This window comes from Brienomyrus brachyistius, chromosome 2 (genome assembly GCF_023856365.1).
Source record: "Brienomyrus brachyistius isolate T26 chromosome 2, BBRACH_0.4, whole genome shotgun sequence".
In the NCBI taxonomy this organism is placed as follows: domain Eukaryota; kingdom Metazoa; phylum Chordata; class Actinopteri; order Osteoglossiformes; family Mormyridae; genus Brienomyrus; species Brienomyrus brachyistius.
The window spans coordinates 9559344-9576742 of NC_064534.1; the positions used below are offsets into that span (position 1 = coordinate 9559344).

The 17399-nt window shown below is 46.2% G+C and overlaps 1 protein-coding gene across 1 annotated transcript in view; it reads right to left on the reverse strand.

Moving 5' to 3' along the window:
* Positions 1–17399, reverse strand: part of LOC125727716 (transmembrane protein 132C-like) — a 173508-nt gene that overhangs the window by 125601 nt on the left and 30508 nt on the right.

Here is a 17399-nt window from a genome sequence, read left to right on the forward strand (position 1 = left end):
AGGTAAGCCATGAGATTAGATTGGATCGGGTTTCCCTCTCTGTCAGCTGGCGGGAAACCTCCTCCAGCTCCAGCAGATGTTGACATTTTGCAGTCTTCTTCAACACATCTGCGCAGTTTAGCATCTTTGGTCTGTTAGGCCGATCCGGTTACATTGTTTTTCATATGATGCTATTTAAGACACCTTATTTTGTCTCCTTCCACCTCCTCCATTGTTACCGGCACACAACAAGTGGCAAGTGTACTTTAAAGAAGAAGAAATAGAAGGAAAACCGGGACAGGATCCAGTCACAGGGAAACCGGAGAATTAATCTCCCGGCTTGTTGTCCAGATGGATGATTAATTTCCCCGTTCTTGAGCGCTGGGACGCAAAGTGAATTAATGCGCTCGGCGGGGGATGTTCCATCACAGAAAACAAGTAATGACACACAGCGCTGTTCTCCGCTGCACAGAGTCCATCTGATTTTGCACGCGTCAGAGTCCTCTCTTATATGTAAATGGGGCTCAGCGCACACGGAGCTGCGCTCACGTTCTCTCGCTCCATCTCCTAATCTGTCCGATGCAACATCAAGCGCTTCTTCCTGCTGGCTGGCCAGTCAGTCGGATCTTTTTCCTCTTGCTCCTCCAGCTCTCCCACCGTAAGCCTCTTTCCTCTATGCTGACTTTTTCAGTTCTGTAACTTTAAATGAGACCCTCGCTATTAATTTTATTTGTTTGTGTCAACTTGTAATGCTTCTGGATGATATTTTAAGCACCGTGTTGGAAAGCCGTATAAAATTGAATTAAACTGAACTACTGAGGAATTTAATTAAACTGAAGCTATTTCACAGCTTTGAACTGTGATTTCTGCATTTCCTCCTCATCCCCCACCTTTGCTCGAGACAACATTACAGGGTTAGTTAAATAAAAATAAAAATTTAAATGGAAAAAACAAATCAAACTGACTGATACCTGTCCCAGAATTACGTGCCGCAGGCTGAGCATAGATCAGTGTAACTTCCAGTAAGAGTATAATCAAGCCATTAGGACAATCAGCTACGGAAAATAGGAAATCAATGAGCGGGAACTAGTTTGATGGCAACGCCGGGTGTGGGAAGGGACAGGGAGGCCGCGAGTGGGTTTGCTGGAAGGATAGCAACAGAGACGAGCAATCCGTCGGGACTGATCCATCCAGACGAGGCAGCGCCATGCTCACAAGTTACAAGAAAGCACCGGATTCATTAGGAAATCCACAATCAGCCTCGTAGGAGGCTCTGACCTTCTCCTGGAGAACAGTCAGGCCTCGTAATGGGACCGCCCGCATCCTCCTGTCCACCCTCCGCTGACTACAGGGCGATTTCATTTCCTTTTGCCGGTGCACTAAATCATCGCCATGACCATTTTACAAATCAATGAAGTAGCTGTGATTCACAGCGCCCACTCGACCCCGTGCTGGTCACTCGTACCCGCCAACCCATGAGAGGAGCCAAGAACACCCCACCAACAACACCTTTAACATCCTGCTAATTTTGAAGGACAAACACAAAGTCTTTCATTGACAGAATGTTTTTCTGTAAGCTGGCGAGGCTGGATGGCACAGTGACTCACTGGGTAGTACTGTAGCCTCACAGCACTGTGACTCGCTGGATAGCACTGTATTGTACTGGATAGCAATCACACAATACTGTGACACACTGGGTAGTATTGTAGCCTCACACAGTACTGTGACTTGCTGGGTAGTACTGTAGCATTACACAATACTGTGACTAACTGGATAGTACTGTAGCCTCACACAGTACTGTGACTTGCTGGATAGTGCTGTAGCCTCACACAATACTGTGACTAACTGGATAGTACTGTAGCCTCACACAGTACTGTAACTTGCTGGGTAGTACTGTAGCCTCACACAGTACTGTGACTTGCTGGGTAGTACTATAGCCTCACACAGTACTGTGACTTGCTAGGTAGTACTGTAGCCTGACACAGTACTGTGACTTGCTGGGTAGTACTGTAGCCTGACACAGTACTGTGACTTGCTGGGTAGTACTGTAGCCTCACACAGTACTGTGACTTGCTAGGTAGTACTGTAGCCTGACACAGCACTGTGACTCGCTGGATAGCACTGTATTGTACTGGATAGCACTCACACAATACTGTGACACACTGGGTAGTATTGTAGCCTCACACAGTACTGTAGCTTGCTGGGTATTACTGTAGCCTCACACAGTACTGTGACTTGCTGGGTATTAATGTAGCCTCACACAGTACTGTGACTTGACTTGCTGTGTAGTACTATAGCCTCACACAGTATTGTGAATTGCTGGGCATTAATGTAGCCTCACACAGTACTGTGACTTGCTGGGTAGTACTGTAGCCTCACACAGTACTGTGACTTGCTGGGTAGTACTGTAGCCTCACACAGTATTGTGAATTGCTGGGCATTAATGTAACCTCACACAGTACTGTGACTTGCTGGGTAGTACTGTAGCCTCACACAGTACTGTGACTTGCTGGGTAGTACTACAGCCTCACACAATACTGTGACTTGCTGGGTATTAATGTAGCCTCACACAGTACTGTGACTTGCTGGGTAGTACTATAGCCTCACACAGTACTGTGACTTTCTGGGTAGTACTATAGCCTCACACAGTACTGTGACTTGCTGGGTAGTACTACAGCCTCACACAGTACTGTGACTTGCTGGATATTAATGTAGCCTCACACAGTACTGTGACTTGCTGGGTAGTACTATAGCCTCACACAGTACTGTGACTTGCTGGGTAGTACTACAGCCTCACACAGTACTGTGACTTGCTGGGTATTAATGTAGCCTCACACAGTACTGTGACTTGCTGGGTAGTACTATAGCCTCACACAGTACTGTGACTTGCTGGGTAGTACTACAGCCTCACACAGTACTGTGACTTGCTGGGTATTAATGTAGCCTCACACAGTACTGTGACTTGCTGGGTAGTACTACAGCCTCACACAATACTGTGACTTGCTGGGTATTAATGTAGCCTCACACAGTACTGTGACTTGCTGGGTAGTACTATAGCCTCACACAGTACTGTGACTTTCTGGGTAGTACTATAGCCTCACACAGTACTGTGACTTGCTGGGTAGTACTACAGCCTCACACAGTACTGTGACTTGCTGGATATTAATGTAGCCTCACACAGTACTGTGACTTGCTGGGTAGTACTATAGCCTCACACAGTACTGTGACTTGCTGGGTAGTACTACAGCCTCACACAGTACTGTGACTTGCTGGGTATTAATGTAGCCTCACACAATACTGTGACTTGCTGGGTAGTACTACAGCCTCACACAATACTGTGACTTGCTGGGTATTAATGTAGCCTCACACAGTACTGTGACTTGCTGGGTAGTACTATAGCCTCACACAGTACTGTGACTTACTGGGTAGTACTATAGCCTCACACAGTACTGTGACTTGCTGGGTAGTACTACAGCCTCACACAGTACTGTGACTTGCTGGGTAGTACTACAGCCTCACACAGTATTGTGAATTGCTGGGCATTAATGTAGCCTCACACAGTACTGTGACTTGCTGGGTAGTACTATAGCCTCACACAGTACTGTGACTTGCTGGGTAGTACTGTAGCCTCACACAGTACTGTGACTTGCTGGGTAGTACTATAGCCTCACACAATACTGTGACTTGCTGGGTATTAATGTAGCCTCACACAGTACTGTGACTTGCTGGGTAGTACTATAGCCTCACACAGTACTGTGACTTTCTGGGTAGTACTATAGCCTCACACAGTACTGTGACTTGCTGGGTAGTACTACAGCCTCACACAGTACTGTGACTTGCTGGATATTAATGTAGCCTCACACAGTACTGTGACTTGCTGGATATTAATGTAGCCTCACACAGTACTGTGACTTGCTGGGTAGTACTATAGCCTCACACAGTACTGTGACTTGTTGGGTAGTACTACAGCCTCACACAGTACTGTGACTTGCTGGGTATTAATGTAGCCTCACACAGTATTGTGACTTGCTGGGTAGTACTATAGCCTCACACAGTACTGTGACTTGCTGGGTAGTACTACAGCCTCACACAGTACTGTGACTTGCTGGATATTAATGTAGCCTCACACAGTACTGTGACTTGCTGGGTAGTACTATAGCCTCACACAGTACTGTGACTTGCTGGGTATTAATGTAGCCTCACACAATACTGTGACTTGCTGGGTAGTACTACAGCCTCACACAATACTGTGACTTGCTGGGTATTAATGTAGCCTCACACAGTACTGTGACTTGCTGGGTAGTACTACAGCCTCACACAGTACTGTGACTTACTGGGTAGTACTATAGCCTCACACAGTACTGTGACTTGCTGGGTAGTACTACAGCCTCACACAGTACTGTGACTTGCTGGGTAGTACTACAGCCTAACGCCTCCAGGGCTGAGGACTGGTTACTCTAGTTACAGCAGCTTCCTCCTACGGTCAAAAAACATGAATTGGGGCGACTGAATTTCCTGTAGTGTGTGTACCTACAGCATGTGTTCTGCAATAGACATCCCACCCACAGTGCCTTCTTCCTAGTACTTCCTGGGCTAGGCTCCAGCCTGCCCCTGTACTGCGTAAGCATTTATGGAAGACGGAGAGATCTTTCAGAGTGATGTCTGTGAGGCTGTTTCAAGTCAGATCTGCAGGGTTCTTTCGGGTAAACGTGCAAAGCCCAAAAAACATAGCATTTCAAAAATGGCATGAGGCCTTTGCGGGCTCCCAGTGTACGCTGATGCTGGGATGTTGCCTGTGCTCACAGAGATCAGCAGGCTCTCAGGTACTTGCTCTCTACTTGGTTTGCCCGAGGTAAAGAAAAAAAAAAAAAGAAGGAGTTTGATTTTTGGGCTTGACTTTCAGAGATCAAAGTCGTCCTGTGTGTCCCATGATAGCAAAATGTCTGTTCCCATCTCCCTGGCTGTCTTTAACCATTAACCAAGACAGACAGACCAAAGGACTCTCTCTGTAGACAAAAGCACAGCTAAATTAATCACTGCTTTATGTGCCTTCTTTTCTAACTGCATGTGGCATTAAATACTTCAGCTTAAATGCAGCATTAAATACTCTATAGGTTAAATATACATGTAAACGTGCGCCTTCAACATGCATAGACCTCCATGTTGGTTTCCTAGCGGCTCCATTAACACTAACTCCCATTGACGGAAAATGCTTAACAAGTCGAGACGTTATTAAGACGTAATGTGTGCTTCTATGTGCAAAACAAAGCATCCGGCATGGACAGCGGACGCTGGCATCGGTGTTAGCAATTCAGCTAATGAGCTTAATGGACAGGAAACAACAGAGTGTATTATAGCAAGCTAGGCTGAGCTTGCTTAATTTCTGCAGGCGAGTCCGAGACAGTTCTGAACACTTAGCACAAAGGAAAGCAGAAACAATTATGATTAAATAAATGAGCTGGATTTTTATCACAATGATTAGCACAGTGGAAGCTTTTATACATCAAAAAAATAAAACGGATTTTTCAAACTCATATTCCTCTGCTGTTAGGGGGCATTATAGTCATAGAAAATGAGAAGTAAAACCAGAAGCTAGATAGCTGTTATTTGATGTAATAGGTTGCCTGGAATGGACATTGGGGGGAGATTTGATCTACAGTGCAGAAACCAGGAACAGGAGTGTGGCTACATGCAGGTTCACCCTGCAACCGGGAAAAAAAAGCATACATATTATCATTATTTCAGCTGTATGAGGGAAACCAAATGACACTTTGAAATGTTCAGCATTCGCAAATGCATGGGAGGGGGCGGATTTTACAGCAGCCGAAGGGAAGAGGAGAAGGCCTCGGGAAATAAGATGGGACCAGCATGAAAGATTAAGAAGCAACAAATATTTGGGCTGAGATTTGTCAAGATGGTAGAGAAAACCGTGCTAGGCTCCAGGTGAGGACATGGGTTAGCAAACGGGGGGCGACCCATCTGACAGCGGGTCGCTGTGTCCCATAGCTCCTTCGGAGAAATCCATGCAAGAGTAACTATCTGGGCCTTTGTTTTGAGAAAATGACGTTTCATCCGAAGAACGACAGCTGACAGATCCGCAATGCATTTTTAATGAACATCCCAAGCAAGTTCTTAACAGCTTTTAAGGTCTTTCTACATATTTCTCCACATTTTTGAACGACCGTGCCAGAGATATGTGAACAGGCCCAGAGGTACCTCCGCAGTACATATATAAGCCTAAACAGAAAGACAACTGTCTGATTCCTGTTCCCTCAGCAGGGACTGTATGTATGTAAATCTCAGATTGCCTCAGAATCTGGGAATTGGTTCTGAATTTATAACCTTCAGATGACGAGTGCATCAAGCATGTGAGAGCAAAATAGAACGGAGAGGGAAAAAATATAAGTCAGTTTGAAATATGATTAAATTCAGACAGGCTTCAGGGGGAATGAAAGTGTTATATATCGACCAGAGCCCAAGTTATCTTCCTCTTCTTGGGAGCCCTGAGGAAAAATACTTTCTTTTAACCCGCTTTTTGTGCCAAGCCATGAAGGAAAAGTTAGCAGTGGTATTCTTCGAGATTTATTAGCAACAGACATACATTTTTAAATAGTTTCCAGGTCCCAGCAGCTAGCAAGGTAACGTCTTCAGCTATACAGCTAGCTGAAAATTAAAGATTTGTTCTCAGCGATTTGCTTGGGACAAATGCTTTCTTAACCAGCAGAGTAATGCGATGCAATATCGCTAGCAGGAGATGTTATGCGTGTGTGTGACAGGCTTGTAGGTTCTAGATTAAACACAACGGACACAGATAATGGGGTAGAAAGGAGTCTCAGCCCGGGCCAGTTAGTCGGATAAAAACTCCTGGAAACTTCAGTTTCAGAAATACGGAGATGGTTTGCAGACACCCTCTGCAAGTATGATGCTGACTTTTACAATGACGACTCCATAAAGGTCCCAGATTCTGCTTACAGGCACGGACTATAACACTAAAATTTGCTGGCTTTGTTTTTGACTTACCTAATTGCGAAATAATTATCTGGCATGGTAGTAATTTATATTTCCCTGAAAAATTAAAGGTCAACGGGCGAAATAAAGCAGCCAGCATTGTGCCGGTCATGCCTGGCTGCTTGAATCTATGTGAGCATTTATTCAACATACATTTATAGAAAGAGGTAATAATCGGCAGGCGACGGACAAATGAATCGGTCGAGAATACATAGAAAACAAACAAACATCGTAAACAGATATAGCCTATCCTGCAGCCAATGGGAGATCATTCTGGGGCTTTGAACCAACATGAGGCCAACTGGCGTCTCAGCTCTGCGAGGCTGAGGAAAACGGAGGTATGTTTCGGGGAGTCTCTTATTCCCATGGAATAGTTTGGCCGATTTCCAGAGCATTAACCGGTGACCATACTGCTACGACAGCATCATTTCGGTACCATCCGCTTGTGAGAGACGGTTCGCTGTGACTGCTGGCTTCAGCTGCAGTACCACGGAATGAAGTTTTCTGCAAGCCTGCCTCCTAATGCTGAAAGTACGCTGGCAATCCGCCGAGGCAGCCTCTCCAGCGGAAGACACGCCTCTCCCGGGGCAGCGTGAGTCACACGGACCTTCTGTCGTTATATTTAAACCCCGATGAGAGTTAATGGGAGAACGGGGCTTAATTACACTTTTCCTGCCCTCTGAAGCTCACACTCTGAGCTGTCTTAGGTCTGTCGAAGTGACTCAGCATCCCAGTTGCCTCTCTAAACTGTGCTGAAATCAAGCCAGCGAGGTGGAGAAGGGATTTACTCTCAGAGACACGGCAGAGTTAAGGTCGAAGGGCTGGTTTCAGCCAAAGGGTGCTGGAAGGACAGGCTGTGAGAAAGGTGACGGAGGTTGAAGAGGCTAATTATGCCTGAAAATGGACAGGTGTGGGGTTTAGCAGGTGGTGGTGGGAGCGTTTGTGTGCCGGGGGAGGGGGGGGGCGGTTGGGTTGAGGTTAGGAGGTGTCGGCTTCTCAGGTTGGCTCCGGCATAGGAAACAAGCCCAGATCAGTCCAGCAGAATCTCAGCGAGGAGAGAAGTAGCCAGTCAGAGACATTCTCCACGTCATCAACGCACCAAATGGATTCTTATTAACAGCTAAATCTGGCTGCTTCACTTTATGCTGCACGTAGAAGCTTCATTGTCACCTTTTTTTTTTTTTTTAATTTCCACTGTCTTACAATACCTACTAACAAAATGGAAATGTCAGAAATTCATAACTCCTGGCAAGATTCCATTACCGTGCTTCTCAGATGTGAGCACAAATGCACCCATTCGCTCTGATGCTGTAATGGCATATAACAGAACACAGGGCCTAATATAATCACTCTGGCACAAAGTCCGCAGTAAATATCGCAAACGCATTAAAATGTTTCCCCTGTATTACGGCAAATAAACCCCGACTCGGGAGGAAACAGTGCGACATCTCTTAAAGCGGCTTCTGAAACTGCGCAGAACTGAAAAGAAAGGGAATATCAAACAGCACGGTGGATGAAGTGAGACGGGGCGGGGAGGAAAGCAGCTAGCTTTCAGAAATGCTCTCACTTAGAACAACTGAACAATTTAGGTAATTTAGCCCCCCCCAGGCTTGCTGTTGGGATTTAATGCACCTTCAGCTGTGGATTGGGCACTCAGAGAGGTTAGGTGAGCACCTTAAAAATAACATGTTGACAGCCCACTAACTCAAAATGAACTGGCACTGAGAGGTAAGCAAAGGCACGGTGCAAACACTTCTGGCCCTTATGAGCGCAGAAAATCCCTCTTCATTGTTACCCGGCCACAGCTGCTGCCGCCCTTCAGGATCCCATGCGGGTGCCAGTTCCAAGGGCTGCTGGGTAATTTGCTAGGCTGCCCAGGCAAGACAGCTCCAGGTCCAGGGCATGGCACCTACTACCTAATCAGTGGCACCCTTCAGACATAGCGGGGGGAGATTCTCGGAGAAGCGGCTAACTGCCTGGTGACGGGATACCAGGCGGAGGGAAGCTGAGCTCACGGGCCTGGTCTGAAAGATCTGAGACACTGTGGTTTTCAGGAGCCAGGGCCTGGACTCTGCAGGGTGGACAGGATGACGGTGGACAAAACGCCCAAGAAAGTGAGAAGCATAGCCAGGGAGAGCGCGAAAGGCAGTGAAACTGAATCATAACCAACAGGGGAGCTCCACCTACAGAGACATGACTGCTACCATCAGAGGGTTCCAACGATGGAAGCCAGCGAACGATTCTGGCTCTGCCTCCCTTGCAGTCCATTTTCCCTCACAAACAACCATTTCCTTAAATCTCTACATGCATATTTCCTAACATCCATTACTCAAATCATTATTAAATCTAATTTTTTTTTTAATAATGGGCAAATACATTTGCCCTCAAAAAACATCTAACAACTGGAGAAATATTTATTTTCTAGAACATGTACAGTACATTCACTACAGAAAAAGAATGTTGATGTTCTCAGCTAATGCTGAGGGTACAGTAGGAAGAATCAATAATTCAGCAAAACATTTGTGCCTATTTGCAATTCCAGGAAGAAATACATAATATGCATATATGGTTTCTGGTTGCTTTAGTCCCCAGGCTAATGTGCATATCTCGGCGCTCTGATACAATGCAGACCAAGCCATAATAAGAGCTTTCAAGCCTGTTTATGTTAGCTCTTCTTCCTTACCTTCTCATTTGTTTCTTGATTATCGCCATTGAAACCGATGGATTAATCTGTGGCAATTGCTTGTGATCAAGGACACGGATTTCTAGAAGATCCTAGGCATTGGAATACCTGAGGTACAGCACTATTTCACCTCTAATAGATTATGGCATCTGTGGACTCTGGAGATAATCGTGAGTAATCAGCATATGGCTCAAGTAAAGTACAAATCCATTTTTGTGTTTAAGAAATCGTCATCCCTTGGTTATAAAGGTCGAGAGACAGTCATGATTTTATGTCCAGTTCCGCATTTTGGAGAAGGGAACAGGTGATCTCAGAGAAAGACTGTCTGGGCACCTACTACAAGAAGCTGGAGACTCATAAAGTCCGAATGGCGTGAGAGTCGAAGGAAAAATCCCAGCTTGGAAGCAGCTCCAGTGCTGTGTATGTGTGTCGAGACTAAAGGCTCTGTGAACTTTCAGCATCATGTGAAATATGGATCCCCACCATCCTAGGCGATGGAGGGATTCGGACGTTGTGGAATCTGCAGAGACACGACAGGCACCGTTTCCCCCCAGCGGTCCCAGGGCGCCTCTAGGCGCGCCGCCACATAAACTGTCCGCTTAATGAATCTCCTCCCCTCGCACTGCCCTTTATGGCCAGAGCAATATCGTAAATCAGCGCCGATGCGGAGCCCGCGGTCTGGGCCGCGCCTCCGTCTAGCTGTTGCCGATCACTACGGGGACATTTAAAACGTCAAAGAGGCCAGTCTGGAGGAGACGGGGAGATGGATTGAAACAAACGGCCCCGTTAACACTATTACGTGGGACTCGCGAGCCAGCGTAGTAAAACATTAGCGCAAAACAGGAGGGAGCAGGCGGGTCCTGATAAACTGCGCGGTACCACACGTGGATAGCTGCATCCGGAGTTGACCTACATGCCCGTTGGGAATTCTGAACCACGTGCTGCTTCCACGCATCCCGTGATCACTTAACCGTGTGATAGACCAAGCTTCCGAAACCGGAAAAGGCAGACCGGCCCATCAACGCAGATAACGCCGGAGGCGACGAATTTCCATTAAGCAAAACAAAGGAAGCAAAGCCTGCAGGGCGACCGCAAATGCACCTGCGATGATACCACGCAGCATCATGAAAGAGGAAATATCCAGTGCAGAAGAGAGCCAACCCAGCCAGGGGGCAAATCAATTCTGTTGCATGTAACTGCCGCAGAGTGAATTAACCATTCCATGCTATACCTTCGCCTGGCAGAGGGAAATTAATAGCTCAACCTCTTGAATTCTCAAGCCCACAATCACAACATGTGAAAGGAATACTCAACAATTCGCTTGCCGGGAGTCCAGATAGATTCAAAGCAAATAAAGACCCTTTAGAAAAATCCCTTTCATTTGTAACCCAGGTAGGAGATTTTGGTTGGACTAAAGGCAAAAATCTCTCCTTAGCTCATCATCTCCTTGGCATGGCTAAGAGACTGAGGTGGACATATATTCATTTCACAATTTCCAGGGCAGACATTTTCTCATCTGATTCGAAGCTGCCCTAAGCAGATATTCATTAACGTCACTGAATATCTCTATGTTGCGTAAAACAGCTTTTCCTATTGTAGCCTTTTTACAGTGTATCCTGTTTCCAAGGCTCTGTTGCCTTAACCATCGTCCACCTGCTTCCACAGACCTCTTCTCACTAAGCGTAGCTTTGAGTCGCTCAACTATGTTCGACTTTCCACCCGACCTATGGTGTATTATGTATCATAATAATGAGTTCATCACCCAGTATTTCATATTTCATACAGATAATTGCTTTTTTTAATCTGCAAAATAACAGATGCACTACAATACATATAGAGCTTATCAAAAAATTAGCATGTCGGGTTCCTTAACAACAAAAGACAACACATAAACCACTTGATCCAAAATTACAGACCCAGTCATGAAAACAGAGTCAAATTCGACAGACTGGATCTGATTCCCACGCCATGCTGTTTCTAACCACTTAATTTGTCAATATTGTTTGATTCGCTTCTGTGTGAGCATCCGTCCATTTTCGTTAGCTGTATATCCGCTGCAGGAGTCACACATGCACAACACACACAACTTACAGCTCATCGTTCGCTTCCATGATGTGGAAGGCAAACGAGAGACGAACGTATGTACAGGCACCGCCAGGGCTGAGATGCACAGGGAGGCAATCGGCTGTCTTCAGTCTTTAATTTGTAAGCATGAAGAACAGAGACCTACTGCGGCCACCATTATATGAGGAGTCGGATAACATAACGCACACAGATTGGTCTTTAGCGACAATAATGCACTATTAATCACTTAAATACGTCACAATACTCCAGTGCTCTTTGGCTCAGAGCAGTATGCACACCAGCGCCTCGAACACTATACCCGATATAATATATAACTTTGGAAAGAATGCAAATTGAACTCAAGAAATGTATGTTTATAAAAAAATTTACATTCACCGTCCTAAATTAATATGTTTCGTTTATTAGACGTTTCATTTCAAAGGGGAAAACTGTGCCACATGTGCGCAGAAAAATCCACTTTTTGGCCACTAAAATAGAAGGCATTACCTTCCAGACCATTAAACTCATCATCTAACAGGGTAGGTGTTTCGTACAGTGTGATGTAACTAACAGGTGTCGATAGAAAATGATGTCTGCCAAGCTCGGACACAAATTAACCACCGAGTGTCTTACTATAAGTAACATCCCTCCATCTTTCATACCAATTATGCTTTTGGGATAATGATGCACCCAGAACTCTGCCTAGGAAGTACAGCATATAAGGCAGGTTACACCCTGGGTGAGATGCTGGTGCTATCACAGGACAAACACACACCAGACGTAATTTAGAGTGACTAATTTAAATAATCAGACATATTGAAATGGCAAGAGTAAACTGAACTTACAGAGCCAGAGGCAGGATTTAAACCCCAAAGTGTAGCAGCGTGAAGCCACAGTCCTTCCCACCCATGCAGCATCACTATCAGAAAACCTTGAATTTCTCAAAATATGTATACTGAGAATATAGCTTCCTGTTCCTTGGCTGTCTGGCTGCCATTTCTGAGCCAAGGTTACGTCTTGTGAAAGCTGAAATCACTGTTTCCATGGAAGAAAATCACTGCCAAGATGCAAGATGCTCAGTACTGGGTGCGAATGCAGACAATGGAGCATACACACACACACACACACACACACACTCAACCCCCATTCAGATTAAAAAAAAATCTAACCAAGATTACTTTAAAGACAACACATCTAACACATCTGATCGAGTCCTGCGCTTGCCATTTATAGCATGTGCAGGCCAGACGTACTGCATCGACAAATTAATGCCAGTTTCACTACCATATGCTGCTCCCTTCTGTACCAAAAAGTGTTAGCTGCTTTCAGCCTGGACATTTCTAATTGAGTCAGTCGCAGAGTTTTCCTCATCTCGATTGATCATGAACCATGCCGGAACACAATAAGATGCCCCTCCAAACACTTATATTCTCCAGGTGCATATTCCTCTCCCCAAGGGTGCCATAAAGGTGGGGGAACTGAGAATGAGTCTATTGGCCCCCGAATGATAGTGGCCCTAAAATTATTTTTTTAGATTATTTGGAGCATAATTAAAGTGGTCTGGGTTGGAAATCAGATATGATATGCTTTGATGGGGCCCAAAATCTGTAGCTGAGCCCCTACCTCTTCCAGCTGGCACCTGCCCCCCGCGTGTTCAAACGTATGCCCCCCAAGGAACACAGTCATGAGCCCTTCTCACTCAGCATGACCCCCGTCATTATTCAGGAGCCTGGAGCCAAGCAAGACGGAAGACATCGTCTTACCACGCTGCCGTTTTTTTTTTGCCGGTGTGTCCATAGATATCAGGCCTTGTAGAAGGACTCGCGGGAGGGGGCAGGGGGTCACTCCGCCATGATCCCCTGCCTCTGACAAAAGTCCACCAAGCCTGAAATATCGGCGGGCTGCCTCAAGGTCAGCCCACTGCCTGGATAGTAAATTGTACTTTGGAGATCACCTGACATGGTGGTTTGCTCCACTGCACAGTACGAGGGGCCGTGATGTGGCGGTGAGGGGGGGTGGGAGGCTGTGCTTCTTCCATCACTGAAACCCCCCCATACTCCCCCCCCCCCCCCCCACCACCACCTGCCTCGGACAGGGCAGACCCAGGGAAGCTGTCTGGCTCCTGGACGAGCGGAAGCTGTTCCAAGCATTAGGACAAGAAACATTGGGGGGGGTGGAGACTGCTGTTCCAGCAAGCTCATCAATTACCAAGAGGCAGCAATAAGGACAGCGCGCATGCACCGCCCTCCGTGACTCGCCCTTATATCTGCAGCGAGGTTGCTTTCGTTTAAAAGGAGAGGAAGGTCTGCGTTCACCGAGCGGCTCATTTTTTTGATACGTAAAGCTTTTCTTTTTGCTCCTGCTCCAGATGGACTGCCTGTAAATCTGGGGTTTAACCCCCAAGACTGTCGTGGCAGGAGCTACCTCTGCTGTCAAGTGGCTCCATTTCGGTCTTTTGGAAATAAAAGCGCATCGAGCTGGTGAGACACAGAAGCGATGATGCAGGAATCCATTTCTAAGCAGAGCATGAGGATGCAGAGGTCTCTCCCCTCTTCTGACAATGTGTCTCGGCTGAAAAGCAGGGCTTTCTATTCGAGAGCGCCATGAGAAAGATTGCCGCATTGTTTTGGGTGAATGTACGGGGTGGTCTGATGGCAGGTTAGCTGGCCACTGAGAAAGTCTTTTCTAATGTGCTTTTTAAGCCAAAACATTGATTCAAAGCTGCATTGTTTTCCGATGTGACCCCACAGCTAAGCTTGCAAGAGACAGATGGTAAAAGCACACTTATAATCAGGAAGCTTCCCATAACTGCTGTGACACCTAGTGGCCAATTTACTGGCCAGTTAATGGCACCAATTAAAATTACAGGGAGACTATAATAGCAGATCATATAAAGACAAACACACTCTCAGTTTGTTGTCTCATTGAGATTATTTACATTGGTTATATAAAACACTACTAGTATTTTATTTGTTTCATTCATCATTCTATAAAATACCTGATGATACTAAAGTGAGTGTAGCATCACTGGGTTGTTAAATCGAGCCCACCCCCATCCCCTGCCAAATCCACTACTAGTTCACCCTTCCCACAGCTCGCCTCCCCCCCCACCCCCCGCACCCCACCCCACATACACGCACGGTCTTCAATGGCTGCCAGTGAAAGTCATGAAATGTTTCCTGTTCGGTTTTTGTTGGTCTGGTTCCTTCAGCTCCCGCTCTCCAGGATTGATGTGACCGTTCTGGCCGTACCGCGGTACACGGTGCGGCTGTGCCGGAACAGAGCGGTGCCCATCATTCACCGCCGCACCGCCCCTCGCCAACACAAGAGGGCATTTATTCCACGCACAGCTGTAGGCTGCATACCACACTTGCGCCTTTATGTAAGTCCCAACCCCCCACCCCCACGTCTGTGCAGTTCACGCCACGTTCACGTCTAAACACTGGCCCCTGAAATGTTTACAGGTTCTCAGCTGTGGTAGGTCACCATGACAGCCTCCTGTCTAGCCACAAGGAGGCACCGCAAAGCCTTATACCCTCTAGTTCCTGCTTTTTCCTTAAGTGAAGGCCTGGGCCATAGCGGCGGCTCAGCACCACCGTCCGTGGTTGACACGACAGGAGGTAATTACATTCCTTACCCAGAATCCCGCAGTAAGCGCCTGATTTTATTTACCCTGAGAACAATGTGTTTTCCCTCGCGTCTCCATTCATCTTGTTGATAGTGTTTTGTGGTTTTTTATGTTTGTTTTTCAGCGAATGACCAGAGTAACTGTGAAATTGGTTTGGTGCCAAATACGTCTCACAACACAGCCATTTTAATGCAATTCCCAGTTCATTATCACTCACCGATCCTTCAGCATTTAACGCATTCATTAAGCTCCATTGTTCTGGGGAATTACACGTTTTATTATTTATAGCTTTCCATACAATCCATCCATCCACCTCGCTTTGCTTATCCAGCGCTGGGTCACTAAATATAAACATAATGTTTATATTGTGTCTGTGTTCTTTATATTTTATTTAAATTTGAAATCGTTAATGGGGTGACAATGAACTGGACAGGTTTAATCAGTCATACCCTCCAACCTTCCAACCTGTACGAATTGCCAGCCCGAGACATCTTTGGGGGAATATGGAATACACTAAATATGGGGAAAAATGAAATACTATTTTAATATCTTTCCTTTAAAGATCAAAAAGTTAGCATTATGGTAAAGTCAAATTCCCAGGAGAAAACATGGTGTATCTCTGAGAGAAAGGAAGGGTTAGGGTTAGGGTTAGCTAGACCGGAACGTCTTCAGTGAAGCTGCTTTAAATAAAAGCCTCACTTCTAGCAGTGTGTCTGTCCGTGTGTGTGTGTGTGTGTGTGTGCAGGAATAGTGTGGTACAGCCTGTTTCTTTTTGGTTTTATTATTATTATTAATATTGTTTTTTTTGAGGGCGGCATGGTGGTGCAGTGGTTAGCACTGTTGCCTCACACCTCTGGGACCCGGGTTCGAGTCTCCGCCTGGGTTACATGTGTGTGGAGTTTGCATGTTCTCCCCATATCGTTGTGGGGTTTCCTCCGGGTACTCCGGTCTCCCCCCGCAGTCCAAAAACATGCTGAGGCTAATTGGAGTTGCTAAATTGCCCGTAGGTGTGCATGTGTGAGTGAATGGGGTGTGAGTGTGCCCTGCAATGGGCTGGCCCCCCATCCTGGGTTGTTCCCTGCCTTGAGCCCATTGCTTCCGGGATAGGCTCCGGACCCCCCACGCCCCAGTAGGATAAGCGGTTTGGAAAATGGATGGATGGATTATTTTGTTCGCTTACCTATGGTTACGGTTAGGGCTGGGTAGGGGTTAAGATTATCATAGTTAGGGTTAGGGTTATGCCCAAAGAAATGAAAAGATCTCTCCACAATAACAGTAGCAGATGAACTGTGCATACGCAGATGTGTGTCAGTGTATGCTCGTGTGTGTGTGGCACTTGCATATTTGCATGCACATGTATGGCAGTCGCATGATTACATGTGCACGTGGTGTGACTCTTGCATGTTTGCATGCTTGCGTGTGGCACTCGCATGTCTGCATGTACGTGTGTTGCACTTACATGTTTGCATGGACCTGTGTGTTTAGCAACTGAATGTTTGTATACATCGGTTTTGGTATCCTGCTGTCTCTGATCTGCCCACGGCGCGTGCGTGCATGTGCTTCCCCCACGTGCTCTGACGGAGTGCCACCCCTAGACTCGTAGCCTGTGCTTCCTGGGACTGGCATCAGGTTGACAATGACCCTGTGCTGGATAAGCACTCATAGAAGGTAGATTATATACACACTCACAACTGCCTCATCTGGTGGCTACCAGCAGGACCCACGGCAAATCCCACCTCTTCTGTTCCTGGCTGATAAATCATGGCAAAACACATGTATGTTTTGTCATGGTGCTTTGTGGTTGTGGCTGGAACTGTTAGACGACTGTAATATCGGGACACTCCACTCATAAAGGTTATTTTATGTAGCACATTGTCTGCTGTCTCCACAAAATAGCTAAACGTGTCTCTATATAAGACATTTGCTGTAACACCTGGGAGGAAAAAAGGACATGCTAATGTGAAATATGCTAAAGTCAGAATTTTATGGGGAAAGTATTGTTGAAATGCCCCAAGTAAAGCCATATAAGCCGTGTCC